Here is a 13,065-nt window from a genome sequence, read left to right on the forward strand (position 1 = left end):
TTACATGGGATTCCCAGCCAGTAAATGAATGGTACTTGGTGACATCAATGGTTGCTATGCAACCATTAACAGGAAGCTGTCATAGAGAGTAGCATTAGAAAGATCACTTCTATAAATCATGTTCGGTTCCTGCCAAACAGGTAAAAAGGTCCGGTATTTGAAGCAATGCCTGAAGGGCCAAACTTTCAGCTCATCCCTAGTCTCCACTAGAAGAGTATGTGATGTATGACAATGTAGGAGCAATTTGAAAGACAAAAACAGAAGGTTGTCACCCTATAACATGAAGTACCTGCACAAGGACATTAACGTTAGCATCATGGGGCATTATTTTTAATGAAAGCTGCAGGTTTAACAATTTTTAAAGCCCAACTCCAGAATTTGTAAAAAAAATGTACCCTTGCAGTGGGCCCCCACACTGCATAGATTAAATGCTTATTTGGTTTAGGGGGAGCTGCAGAAGACACGTCACCTTCCCCACGCTCTGGCTGGTTCCAGTGCTCTCCTCCTCTGCTGATCTGGGCTTTGAATGGTTCATATGCATCATCACATTCAATGAAGAGGTGGGAGTGCTGAGAGCACATTAGAGATGAGGCTTTACAGTGCTAGATGCAAAAACCAAAAAAAGGAAAGCGTAAACTCTTTTTTTTCCGTGAACTCCTAGACTGAACAAGTAGTTAGCATCCTTGCACTATGGGGGACCCACTGAAAGGTTATGAGTCCTGGAGTTAGGCCCTGAAATTATTTTGGAAAAACATGAAATTAAAGTTTATATGAGATTTTGATGATTGGGTGTAGATTTACTTTAAAGTTACTTACAATTTAACAATCTGTGCCCATTTTCTCTGGACTTTTTTCTAATTCCCAAATTGTCAAACCAACATTGACATCTTCGAAAATGCAACATCAAAAAAGAAAAGGAAACAAGGTGTCTTCCTTGGCTAAAGAAACTAATCAGATTGGAGCTGCCGTGCAGTAAACACTAAATCCTAGCTGGTTGCTGTAAAAAACATTTTGTTCCCTTACTCAGTTTTTTTCTAAATGAGCCCTGAGTGTTTTGAATGGAAAAAAATGGCTGTCAGTTCCAGGAGACTACAAACATGTACACTGCAGCCATGTTCTAATGTCTTTCATTTCTTGTTATTTCTTGGGTGTTGGAGAATGAGGTTAATAAGTGTTGCTATTTGCAGGTTAAATGACTTGATGGCGAGGTGTCCATTATTAGCAGCACATTAACAAGCCTCTGCTGATAGTTAAATCACACTGCTGCTATCTTTCCAGATAAATGCTTTCCTACAGACTCCTGTGTTTTTGTGTGCAAAAAAAGGTTCTGAATGTATTATTCATAAACTGACATGCTCACTGGCTTAAAAAAACACCAGAGCTCTTGGCAGAAAAAAAAGCTAATTTTGAGCATTTTTGTAATAGCTGTTAGAAGCGTTTAGCTGTTTTTTTCTGCCAGAAAAACACTCTTAAAAATGCAAAACGGGGGGGGGGGGGGGGTTCTACCTTTAAATGCTGAACTTAAAAATCGCCTCCAGACCACTTAATGTGCATGGACACATAGAATAACATTAGTTGCTTCTACAGGCAGAACACCAAGCTCCTCTAGGAGCAGTATTTTTTAAGCCAGTGTGTTTGGAGCCTAAATTAAATGAATGTATGATATCTTTTAATACGCTTGTGTACCGACATGGCTTTTTTCTGAGTAAGGGCTCGTTCACAGTTGACTGTTTTACCAGACCAGGTTTACCCGACCAACGCTTGCCAAAGGCTATAGGGGCGTTTGGCAAGCGTTGGTCCGGCGTTTGCAGAGCGTTTTTTAACGCTCTGCAAACGCCGCATGCGTGGTTTAGCGGCAGTTGATAGGCGTTTGCCAAGCGTTAAAAACACCCCACAAACGCCTGTAATGAAGTTTAAATGGTGTTACCGCTCCGCAAACACCCCGCAACCGCGTCGCAACCGCGCCGCAAACGCCGGCCGGGCGTTTGCAGAACGGCACCATAAACTAGAATAGGAGGCTTCAATGCCTCCTGACTCGACCAGAGGCGTCCATTTTGCCACGACGCAACGCTATCGCTCCTTTTAGAACAGCACCATATGCTGCAATGTGCAGAATTGTCCGAGGCACTTGGGAAGCGGTAAAAACGCATCCCAAACGCCTCTCTATCGCCTGAACACAACGCTAGTGTGAACGTAGCCTAACTTTCAGTAAGAGCTTGTTCACACATATTACTTTTCAGAGGGAGGGGAGTGGGGCTAATGCTAGTATTGATGACTCCTTATAATGGCCAGGCTGCCTCTTAGAATTTTAGTACTTTCTACCTGCAAAACATGGTCTTTCCAGCGGGTTGAACAAAAAAAAAAAAAGTGCCAAATCTCCCATCCACACATTTGAGATGGATGGGTGAATCACTCCCACTGTGCTATTGTGTTCTGCAGATGGGGAACCTTCCCTGCCATCAGAACACAATGATCACTGCTATTGGCTATGATATTTGGAAAAAATCTACAGCAGAGAGAGTGGTTGTACAGAAGTTGATTGATAAATTGACTTTGGTACAACCAGGGTGCCCATACTTAGATCAAACCTTCTGAATTTTGATCCATTTATGGCTGGCTTAATCCTCCCTCCTAAACTGCCTCATCCCTAGAAAGAAACACATAGTATGCTCCACTGCAAGGGAGAATGTTTAGGTTTCCTTGAGTTTAGCTTAAAGCAGAGTTCGAGTTGAGAAAAAAAAAAAAAAAGCAGCTACAAAAACTGTAGCTGCTGACTTTTAAAATACAGACATTTACCTGTCCCTCGGTCCAGCAATGTCCTCAACACCGCTGGTTTCACTAGCCATCTTCTCTCCCTGGCTCCAGCATCTTTAGTGTGGGCACCTGGCTGTGACAGCTTGTGGCTTCACATCCGGGTGCCCACTGCACATGAGCGAGAAGTGCTGCGCTTTGTGAATGGCCCTGTAGTCTTCTGGGACCTGTCATGTGTCCCAGAAAACTACAGGGAGGGAGGTGGGAGGACAACTTCCGCTTCTGATCGCCTAGGCCAGGGGTGTCAAACTGGCGGTCCTCCAGCTGTTGTGAAACTACAAGTCCCATCACGCCTCTACCTTTGGGAGTCATGCTTGTAACTGTCAATCTTGCAATGCCTCATGGGACTTGTAGTTTGGCAATAGCTGGAGAGCCACCAGTTTGACACCTGTGGCCTAGGCCAGGGGTTAAAATTTTGAGATCTACTAGCCGGTCACAAAACTTACTCTCCACCAGTTGCCCCAGCCAACCTTGCCAAGGTCTGCCCCTACTCCCCTATAATGGAGTACAGGGGAGCTGAAATATACATTACCGAGTAATGTATATCCCAGCTCCCCTGTACTCCATTATAGTGATATGACATGTTGTATACAGTACTTACTCCTAGTCCCTCCGAGTCCCCCTCGGTGGTGGAGAGGGTGTCTCCTCTCCTGCACCTGTCCCCTCAGTGGCTGTGCCGCAGAAGCCGGAAACCGGAAGTTGTAAACCGGAACTCGGCTTCACAATGAGGCTTGGAGGGCAGGTGCAGTCGCTCCATGCTTCATCTGTGCTCGCCGCACGCCACAGAGGAATTTCTCCTCGCATTTGGCGAGCGGGCGAGCGGCTTTTTCAAGCCCTGGCCTAGGCGATCACAGCGGAAGTGTGAGTGGGTACTTGCAAATTCGGGTACCTTCTCCCCAAAGGTGCCAATCCTTAACGGGGAGCGGGGGACAAAGCATTAAAGTGGAGCTCCACTTTAAATGACAAATTTTACAAAGAAACAATAATACACACTGATAACATTTTATAGCATCTCTTTTTCTAGTAAATCAACATTTTTGAAAAGCCGGTGCATTTCCTGTAGGCTGGGTTCATGTTTATGCTCTGCGGCGCAGTGAACATTATCATGCATATTACTTCAACATGCGAAAACATACATTGGTGCACTGTAGTGCCATTCCTTCGTAATTGGCACCCCAATGCAACTTAAAACCACATTTATGTTGAAGCACTGCAATGCACGGTAAGATGCCACTGTGAGTTTCAGTGTACTGCGCTGCTGAAAATGCAGCATGCTTGAGTTTGGTTGTTTGGACTCAATGCATATTAATACAAAGCAACGGACGTGGATTAAACACACTGCAGAAAATCAGTATGGTGTGAATGATCAAGCCTTTTTGGCTATACTCCTCTTATGGATCACAGGAGTGCAGTTAGTTCTGCATTCCTATAACCCATTTTCATTAGACAGTGGACTAAAGCCCATTGTCAGCTGATGTCACAGAGCCAGGCTTTGAAAAGATCTCAACCATATGGTTGGGAACTGCCTAGAACCCTGCAACTGGCTCAGCCTCTTAGCGAGCTGCTGAGAGCCTGAGCCAGCTCTTCCTGCCCCCTGTGCAGCCCAGTGAGCTCTGGAGAGGAAGAGCAGAGAGCTGGATAATGACTGTCAAAGCTCTCTGCTCAGATCGGAGGGGAGAACTGAGCAATCAGTGATATTTGATCGAGCCGGTAGGAGACAGATGCAGCATTGGATCAATGCTGCATCTACCTAGGAGAATATAATGTATTTTATTTTCTCCTAGAAAACCATACTTCTCTTTTAAGGTTTATAAAGCAGCCATCTTAACCGACAGTGAATTAAAGCATAAGTAAAGACATGGGTTTTTTTTGGATAGGGTGGTGAGGGGATTAAACCACTGTTATTTTTTGAGTCGCTGCCTGTGTCCCCTTCAGTTTCTTTCTCCAGTCTCACCAGGAATTAAAGTGCGTGTAAATCCAAAAATGTATGCTGCCACCAGAACAGAGGGGGAATCTTCCAATGGGGACACTTGTTCCTGTGATGACTATCCAAAGCTGGCCACACATACATACAATGGTTTAAGGAGGTTGGCTTTAATTGGAAAGCATTTTCAGGAGGTGATTTTCCCGTTTCAAGTATCAAATATTCTGTAAGCAGGCTGGAGACAATCCAAGAAAACAGAAAGAGACATATTTATACAAAATTCTCAGATAAACAAATTACTTTCTGTAATTATCTGAGTGTCATGCCTTCTCATTCCATATGAGTTAGTCTCTTTTGTGACTTTCCTCCTAAATTTCTGTCACCCATAAAAATAATTATATGAGCTAGAATTTTTCCTTCAAATCTTGATACCACTAAGTGTCATAACTATAGGTCTGAGTGCACAAAGCAGAGGTAGAGACATTTAATCTATATAAAACAAAAATAATAATATGACTTCAGTGGCAGCGTGACTGTTGTTGCTTTAAATAAGCAATTAATGAGAACGAGGTGAGGGGAAGTCAGAAAATGAAAATTGCACTCAATAAGACAGCAATTCTTTCCAGATGAAATTATAGAGTGCGTAGCTTTTAAAACCTCACACGCCATTTACTTAAGTCAAAACATTTGATGTGTTCAACCTACAAACCAACGTATGTATTCATTTGTATAGGAAAGTATATGTTACTTTTTTCATTCTCCTAAAATTCCATTTTGTATTCAAATCCAAAAAAAGACTGAATTGTTCTCTTATTTCTTAAAATGAATAAAACATTGGGAGAAAAAAGAAAAAGTTACTCTCCTTTCAGTTCAGCTTCCGGCGCTCTCAACTAGGTAAGCCAGGGTGTGACGTGAGTCATTTTTTTTTTCAGCAGAAACAATTGAGTACTGTCTGTGATACTTTTTTTTATTTGCACTAACATACAATTTTGAGGACAAGACTCACACAGAGGGAGTCAAGCTACAGCTAATAGTCATAAAAATGTTGGATAATGATTGAGGAATCCCATGTCCAAATTAAGGCCCTTATCTCTTGTGTCAAATAGAATTAACATTCACAATCAGCACAATTTTTGAATTCTTTGAAGGTCCACTTTAAAGAGACTCTTTCTTAGGGGGGGGGACAAGCTACTGTAAGCATAAAGCACAGACAGTAAGAGGTACCTTCTTGCACCTGCAGAAGGTTCCAAACCCTCCTGTCACAGCCCATTACTAGGCTAGTCTGAAAGGCAAAACTCTGACAGTTCTGGTAGTGTTGGACTGCTAAGCCCCCACCCTTCCATACTATGAACTCACCACTATGCAGGGTTTTCATGTCCAAGCTTTCATGGACAATTTTTTAAAAACACCCTGATTTCTACCATCCGTATAAGTCCATGGACAGGAGAAACTGTGAAAATACTAAGGCTATCAGCTGAGGCTGTCAGTGAAGAATTTTATCCTCTCCCAGGGGCAAAATGTCTCCAGGCACTGCTCTGTATATAGAATACAGAGGCTGTGTGATCTGCTGTGCCTATCACCTGTGTCTGCCCAGCTCCACACTCCTCCTCCTGTCCTATGTCCTGTGTCCACCCAGCCCCACACTTGGCATGCAATGGCATAGCACTGTGCCTGTGGAAGGGGTTCTGTGGACACTGGATGTCAGATTTGAAATGGTAGGCACAGCTGATCCTGGCTGCTAGCTGCCGCTGCCTGAACTTTGTAGGGGCCAGCTTTGGAAGCCATGATTGGTAAGTGAATGGGCAGCACAGTGGCTAAATGGTTAGCACTTCTCCTGGCAGTACTAAGGTCATTGGTTCGAATCCCAACCAAAGCATTACCTGCCTGGAGTTTGCATGTTCTCCCTGTGCCTGTGTGGGTTTCCTCTGGGTACTCCAGTTTGCTCCCACACTCCAAGGACATGCTGGTAGGTTTATTGGATCCTGTCTAAATTGGCCCTAAAATGTGTAGGTATGAATGTAAGTTAGGGACTTTAGATTGTATGCCCCTTGAGGGTTAGGGACTGATGTGAATGTATAATATATATATTTTATTCATTTACAACAGGTACTTATAGCACCATCAATTTTCGCAGTGCTTTTACATATGTGCCCTTCCGCTGCGATCGCCTAGGTGAAGTTGTCCCCCCTCCCAGTAGTCTTTTGGGGTGTGTGACAGGTCCCAGAAGACTACGGGACCATTCAGAAAGCGCCGCACTATTCGCAAATGCGCAGTGGGCACCCGGCTCTGAAGCCGCAAGCTGTCACAGCTGGATGCCCACACTGAAGATGCCAGTGCAAGTGCGGTGAAACGGGCTTCGGGGAGGACACCGAGGGATCGAGGGACAAGTGAATGGCTGTTTTTTAAAAGTCAGAAGCTACAGTTTTTGTAGCCGCTGACTTTTATTTTTTTACAGTTTCACTGGGATTCCGCTTTAAGGAATAGTTGTAGCTTTCCACATTAAGTGAATCTGTTGATTTTTTTCTGCATGGTCAAAGCTTCACATTAAACTGTAACTATCATCCAAGTAATCCAGTTATGTGTCCATTTTGGAAACTGCAGAGGGTTTTAAATTTGTCCTTGTATAATGTTGTCTTGGAATGACCATATTTCACAACTTTGAGAAGTAGCGCAGTAGTTTACTTTATTCATTGTATTGAGTTCAGCTGTACTTTCTTATTCTTTTGCTTTCAAGGACTGCTAAATCCCAAAATTGAAAATTTCATATTCAAGCCTTGAAGTTCAAATGCATTGTTCATAGCACTCTATTCCTTTTCTGATACAATATTTAGTGTTAACATTGTTCTGCAATATGTTTCACAAGCTCCTCCCATATATTTTGGATACAATCCTTATGAGATCTAAAATTTAGCAGTGGGGCATGACTGGGTACAATCCACATGGAGAAATAACATCCCCTCCCAACCTTTTCCCTCTCCCTTCAGTGTCTTTTTTTCCACATTCTTTCTCTTACATACGCCTCTTCCCTTCCCCTGTACCTTACTTGATGCTTGTCTCTAGAAGATTGGAGTGCCACAGGGAGCCATCAATTCTAGCAGAAAGATGATTCTGTCTCTAGTGACAGGCTAGATGCTTTTAATGCCATGTCTGCCTGATGCTGAAGTTTAAAGGAAAAGTATGGTGCAGTCTCCTGAGGACATATTTTGTGTTAATATTGCAATGTATACACCCACATAGACCTTGTCACCTTATCCATTTAGGGCAAAGGAGAGGCTCTCCTTAAAGCCCACTTTCTAACTTAGTTATGCTCAAAATCAGGGGTCTCCAAACTTTATAAACAAAGGGCCAATTTGCTGTCCTTCAGACTTTAGGGGCCAGAGCCAGGGACGTATTTTCCACAAGGCAAACAAGACATTTACCTAGAGTGTCATTTTTCGGGCGGCAGCACCACCCCCTGTAAAAAGGGACACACGCGACATGGGAACCAGGTGGGATCAGAGAGAGGCGGAAGGCTGCTTGACAGTGTATGCAGAGCCCAACTCTCATTCCTGGATATGTCCATAGCTGTGAAGGTGAGTGTTTTTCTTTCTCTCGCCGGGGAGGAGGGGGTTGGTGGACAGTGTACAGGAGCTGGTGGTAGTGGAAGGCTCTCTCGGGTGGGGGAACAGACAGGGGTGTTGCTGGTGAATGTCAGGCTCTCTCCGTGAAGGATTGGGGAGGAGGGTGTTGGTCGGTGTCAGGCTCTCTCCGACGGGGGTGGCCTAGGATGGCACAAAACCTAAATACCTCACTGGCCAGACCATGGCAATCAGGAATAGGAAATGTCCCGGCATCAGTGGGTGTAAACAATGCCCCATCTTCAGTATCAGTGATAAAAAATTGTGCCCCATCAATGGAGTCATTTGGAGGAACTGTGCCCAATCATTGGGCCCCATTGTTGGTGTCATTGGGAGAAATTGTGCCTCTTTGTTGTCAGTGGATGAAATAGTGCCTCAAGGGCTGGAAAAAAGCAAGCAAAGGGCCGCATTTGGCCCCCAGGCTGAAGTTTAGAAACCACTGCTCAAAATCTCTGCCACTTCTTCTGTGGCCACCACCATAAAATACCTAGTGTTTCCAGGTCTAGGTGACCGCATGTAACTTCCTCCTATGACGCAGTGCTCGGGCCTGTCACTAGACTTGAATACTATCACATGATGAAGGAGGTGAAGTCATTCTAACCTCCAACACCTGGTATTTTGTGTGGGCTGCAGTGAAGAAAGGTGCATTGAAGGTGCGTATAAATGGGTTGAGAGGGAGCTCTGAATAGGCAAAGTGATAGTGTTTCTTTAAGAAAGTTAAGGAAACTCTTTTTTTCCCAGTTTTTTCTTTTGGTTCTGCTTTATATACAGTACCAAGAAATGATAAAACTTACTTTATTATTATTTATTACAGGTACTTATATAGCACCATCAATTTATGTAGCACTTTACATACATATATTGTACATTCACATCAATCCCTAACCCTCAAGGAATGTACAATCTAAGGTCCCTAACTCACATTTATACATACACATACTAGGGCCAACTTAAACAGGAGCCAATTAGCCTACCAGCATGTCTTTGGAGTGTGGGAGGAAACCGGAGTACATCAAGGAAACTCATGCAAGCACAGGGAGAACATGTTGGGTTGGGATTTGAACCAACGATCCTAGTACTGTCAGGTGGAAGTGCTAACCATTACACCACTGTGCTGCAGTTTCTAAAGCACATTTTTGGCAAGCAGGTTGCTGGAGACTGCTTGTAAATGTTTATGTAGGCACTACTTGGTGACATCAACTGCATTGAAATACTAGAGCTCTTTTATTGCCATAATGGTGCTGTCACCAATTCTTATACACATGGAGCCTACACACATATACAGCTGCTACGGGTTTTTGCCTTCAATGGCTTCTTCTGTACAAGCTATGGTCATAAACACTTTCACAATCACATTTCAAAACTCCAAGCAAAATTCCCAGGATTCCTTAACATCCCCTCATTACCTTCAGTAAATACAAATAAAGATTGCATGTTTTGAAAAAAATTATGTAATTTTGTGTGTTGAACTTTGCATGAGACACAGTTTAAACTAGAGTGATCCCCCGACAGGATTTTTTTTTCATTAATGCATTATCATTATAATGGCCTAAAATTCACCATACTAGTCCCAGGGCTCTGAGCCTGTCTCTGTTTTTCCTCTTCTAATTTCTTTCATTAGAGCATTAGCTGGTGAAAAATCACTTTGTTCATTTTAACAATGCCGATGGGGTCTGCCTTTTAATTATTCGGGTCCTTTCGAAGTATTAATTTTTAATTATATTCTGTTTCACAGCATAAAGAGCCTTTTCAGTCTATTAAAGATGCTTGGCTTTCATTTTGCTGTTCGTGAGGGAATAAGGTGATTTTGATTACCGCAATGAGGCACAAGTCACCCTGGTTTTGCCTTACAGATTAGCAAATCTATTCAGGTTGGGCTGTGGGCTAGGCCTGAACTAATTTACACTGCAATAGCTAGGGACCATAGAACCTGCGGAGGCTGGAGATTGCCCTAGGCAGAACTGTTCTTCTGCCGTGTTTACCAGCCATATTATGATCTGTACAGAATAAAACAGACGTTCCTTATCATGGCATATGGCTCTCCCTGAACATTGTCAAATGGAAACTGCAGATCTGAACTTTAAAGTGAACCTGTGCTTTGCATCTCCCACTTCTGCATATACTTACCATTTGTTTGCTCCCATGCTGTGTCATTTGCTTTCTTGGAATTCAGCAATTTTTCAGTGCAAAGAGCTGTAAGGGAAGGGAAGAATCCTTAGCCCTGAGTAAGCTCTGACCAGGCTGACTTGAAGCGGGCTACTGTGGGAGAGCAAAGAGAAGGTGAGAAGAAGCCGTGGGGCAGCACAATTACTAAATCTTTTACTATGCCACACATGGGCAAACTACAAGAACATGCTTTTACCATCTCCATGTTCGATAAAGAGCTCCCATATTATATAAAGACCCGTACACACGATGAGATTATTGGATAAATGATCGTCCATTTTTTTTTTTTGCATGCTAGTCTCATCGAAATTGAAAAGGTTACTAATGTTGCGAAAATTCTTGTACGACAGAAAGAAAATTTGGAAGTGATATAATGTATTTGTATTGTATTTCCGGACAAAAAACGGATTAAATGAAAATTGTATAACCTGGTATCGTGTAAAGAAAAACTTTATGCTTGTGCCTTCAAATAATTTCGGAGGAAAGCCGTGTACTATCAGATTATCGTTCGATCGCTTCAAAAACTGTATTTTTTCTATTATTTTCTGAGTACTGTGTGTACTAGGCGTAAGACCACCTGGTTATCATCCATCTAGATAGAGAGATTGAATGAACAATGCAGAGCAAATGCCCTGGGAACCAGGCTATAGAGAGACTGTCAAGGGAAGGTATCATACAAAGTGACTGCCAAAGAATGCTTCATACAGAGAGATTGCTAGAGACTGTGAGACATGGAGAAACTACAAGGTACTCTGCCCTTTATAGAAGCTGCTGGAGACTGCACTTTACAGATTTGTTTACTCCCTGGAATGTAGACTACCATACAGAGAGACTGTCATAAAAATGTGTTATACAGAGAGTGAAAGGGGGAATGTGTTATACAGACAGTGCCAGGGAGAATGTGTTATACAGACAGTGCCAGGGAGAATGTGTGATACAGAGAGTGCCAGGGAGAATGTGTTATACAGAGAGTGCCAGGGAGAATGTGTGATACAGAGAGTGCCAGGGAGAATGTGTCATACAGAGAGTGCCAGGGAGAATGTGTGATACAGAGAGTGCCAGGGAGAATGTGTGATACAGAGAGTGCCAGGGAGAATGTGTGATACAGAGAGTGCCAGGGAGAATGTGTCATACAGAGAGTGCCAGGGAGAATGTGTGATACAGAGAGTGCCAGGGAGAATGTGCTATACAGAGAGTGCCAGGGAGAATGTGTTATACAGAGAGTGCCAGGGAGAATGTGTGATACAGAGAGTGCCAGGGAGAATGTGTTATACAGAGAGTGCCAGGGAGAATGTGTTATACAGAGAGTGCCAGGGAGAATGTGTTATACAGAGAGTGCCAGGGAGAATGTGTGATACAGAGAGTGCCAGGGAGAATGTGTTATACAGAGAGTGCCAGGGAGAATGTGTGATACAGAGAGTGCCAGGGAGAATGTGTTATACAGAGAGTGCCAGGGAGAATGTGTGATACAGAGAGTGCCAGGGAGAATGTGTGATACAGAGAGTGCCAGGGAGAATGTGTGATACAGAGAGTGCCAGGGAGAATGTGTGATACAAAGACTGCAAAGGAGAATGTGTGATACAGAGAGTGCAAAGGAAACTGTGTTACGTACAGAGACTGCAATGGAGAATGCATCATACAGAGACTGCTATGAAGAATGTGTCATACAGAGACTGCTATGTAGAATGCGTCATACAGAGACTGCTATGTAGAATGCATCATACAGAGACTGCTATGTAGAATGTGTCATACAGAGACTGCTATGTAGAATGTGTCATACAGAGACACTATTTACAATGTGTCATATAGAGACTGCTATGAAGAATGTGTCATAAAGAGACTGCTATGGAGAATGTGTTATACAGAGACTGCTATGGAGAATGTGTTATACAGAGACTGCTATGGAGAATGTATTATACAGAGACTGCAATGGAGAATGCATCATACAGAGACTGCTATGCAGAATGTGTCATACAGAGACTGCAAAGGAGAATGTGTTACGTACAGAGACTGCAATGGAGAATGCATCATACAGAGACTGCTATGAAGAATGTGTCATACAGAGACTGCTATGTAGAATGCGTCATACAGAGACTGCTATGTAGAATGCGTCATACAGAGACTGCTATGTAGAATGCGTCATACAGAGACTGCAATGTAGAATGTGTCATACAGAGACTGCTATGTAGAATGTGTCATACAGAGACTGCTATGTACAATGTGTCATACAGAGACTGCTATGTAGAATGTGTCATACAGAGACTGCTATGTACAATGTGTCATACAGAGACTGCTATGTACAATGTGTCATACAGAGACTGCTATGAAGAATGTGTCATACAGAGACTGCCAGAGAAAGACTGCTATGAAGAATGTGTCATAAAGAGACTTCTATGGAGAATGTGTTATACAGAGACTGCTATGGAGAATGTGTTATACAGAGACTGCTATGGAGTATATGTTATACAGAGACTGCTATGGAGAATGTGTTATACAGAAAGGCTGCCATGGAGAATATGTCATCCATATACTGCCATGGAGAATGTA

At 43.1% G+C, this 13,065-nt stretch overlaps 1 protein-coding gene across 8 annotated transcripts in view; it reads left to right on the top strand.

Annotated features, from left to right (window-relative positions):
* SGCD (sarcoglycan delta) overlaps positions 1-13,065 on the top strand; it is a 1,017,926-nt gene that overhangs the window by 830,237 nt on the left and 174,624 nt on the right. The gene's annotated exons all lie outside the window — the stretch shown is intronic.

Source organism: Staurois parvus, unplaced genomic scaffold (genome assembly GCF_062004578.1).
Source record: "Staurois parvus isolate SC_StPar_1 unplaced genomic scaffold, SC_StPar_1.0 ptg000298l, whole genome shotgun sequence".
Classification (NCBI taxonomy): domain Eukaryota; kingdom Metazoa; phylum Chordata; class Amphibia; order Anura; family Ranidae; genus Staurois; species Staurois parvus.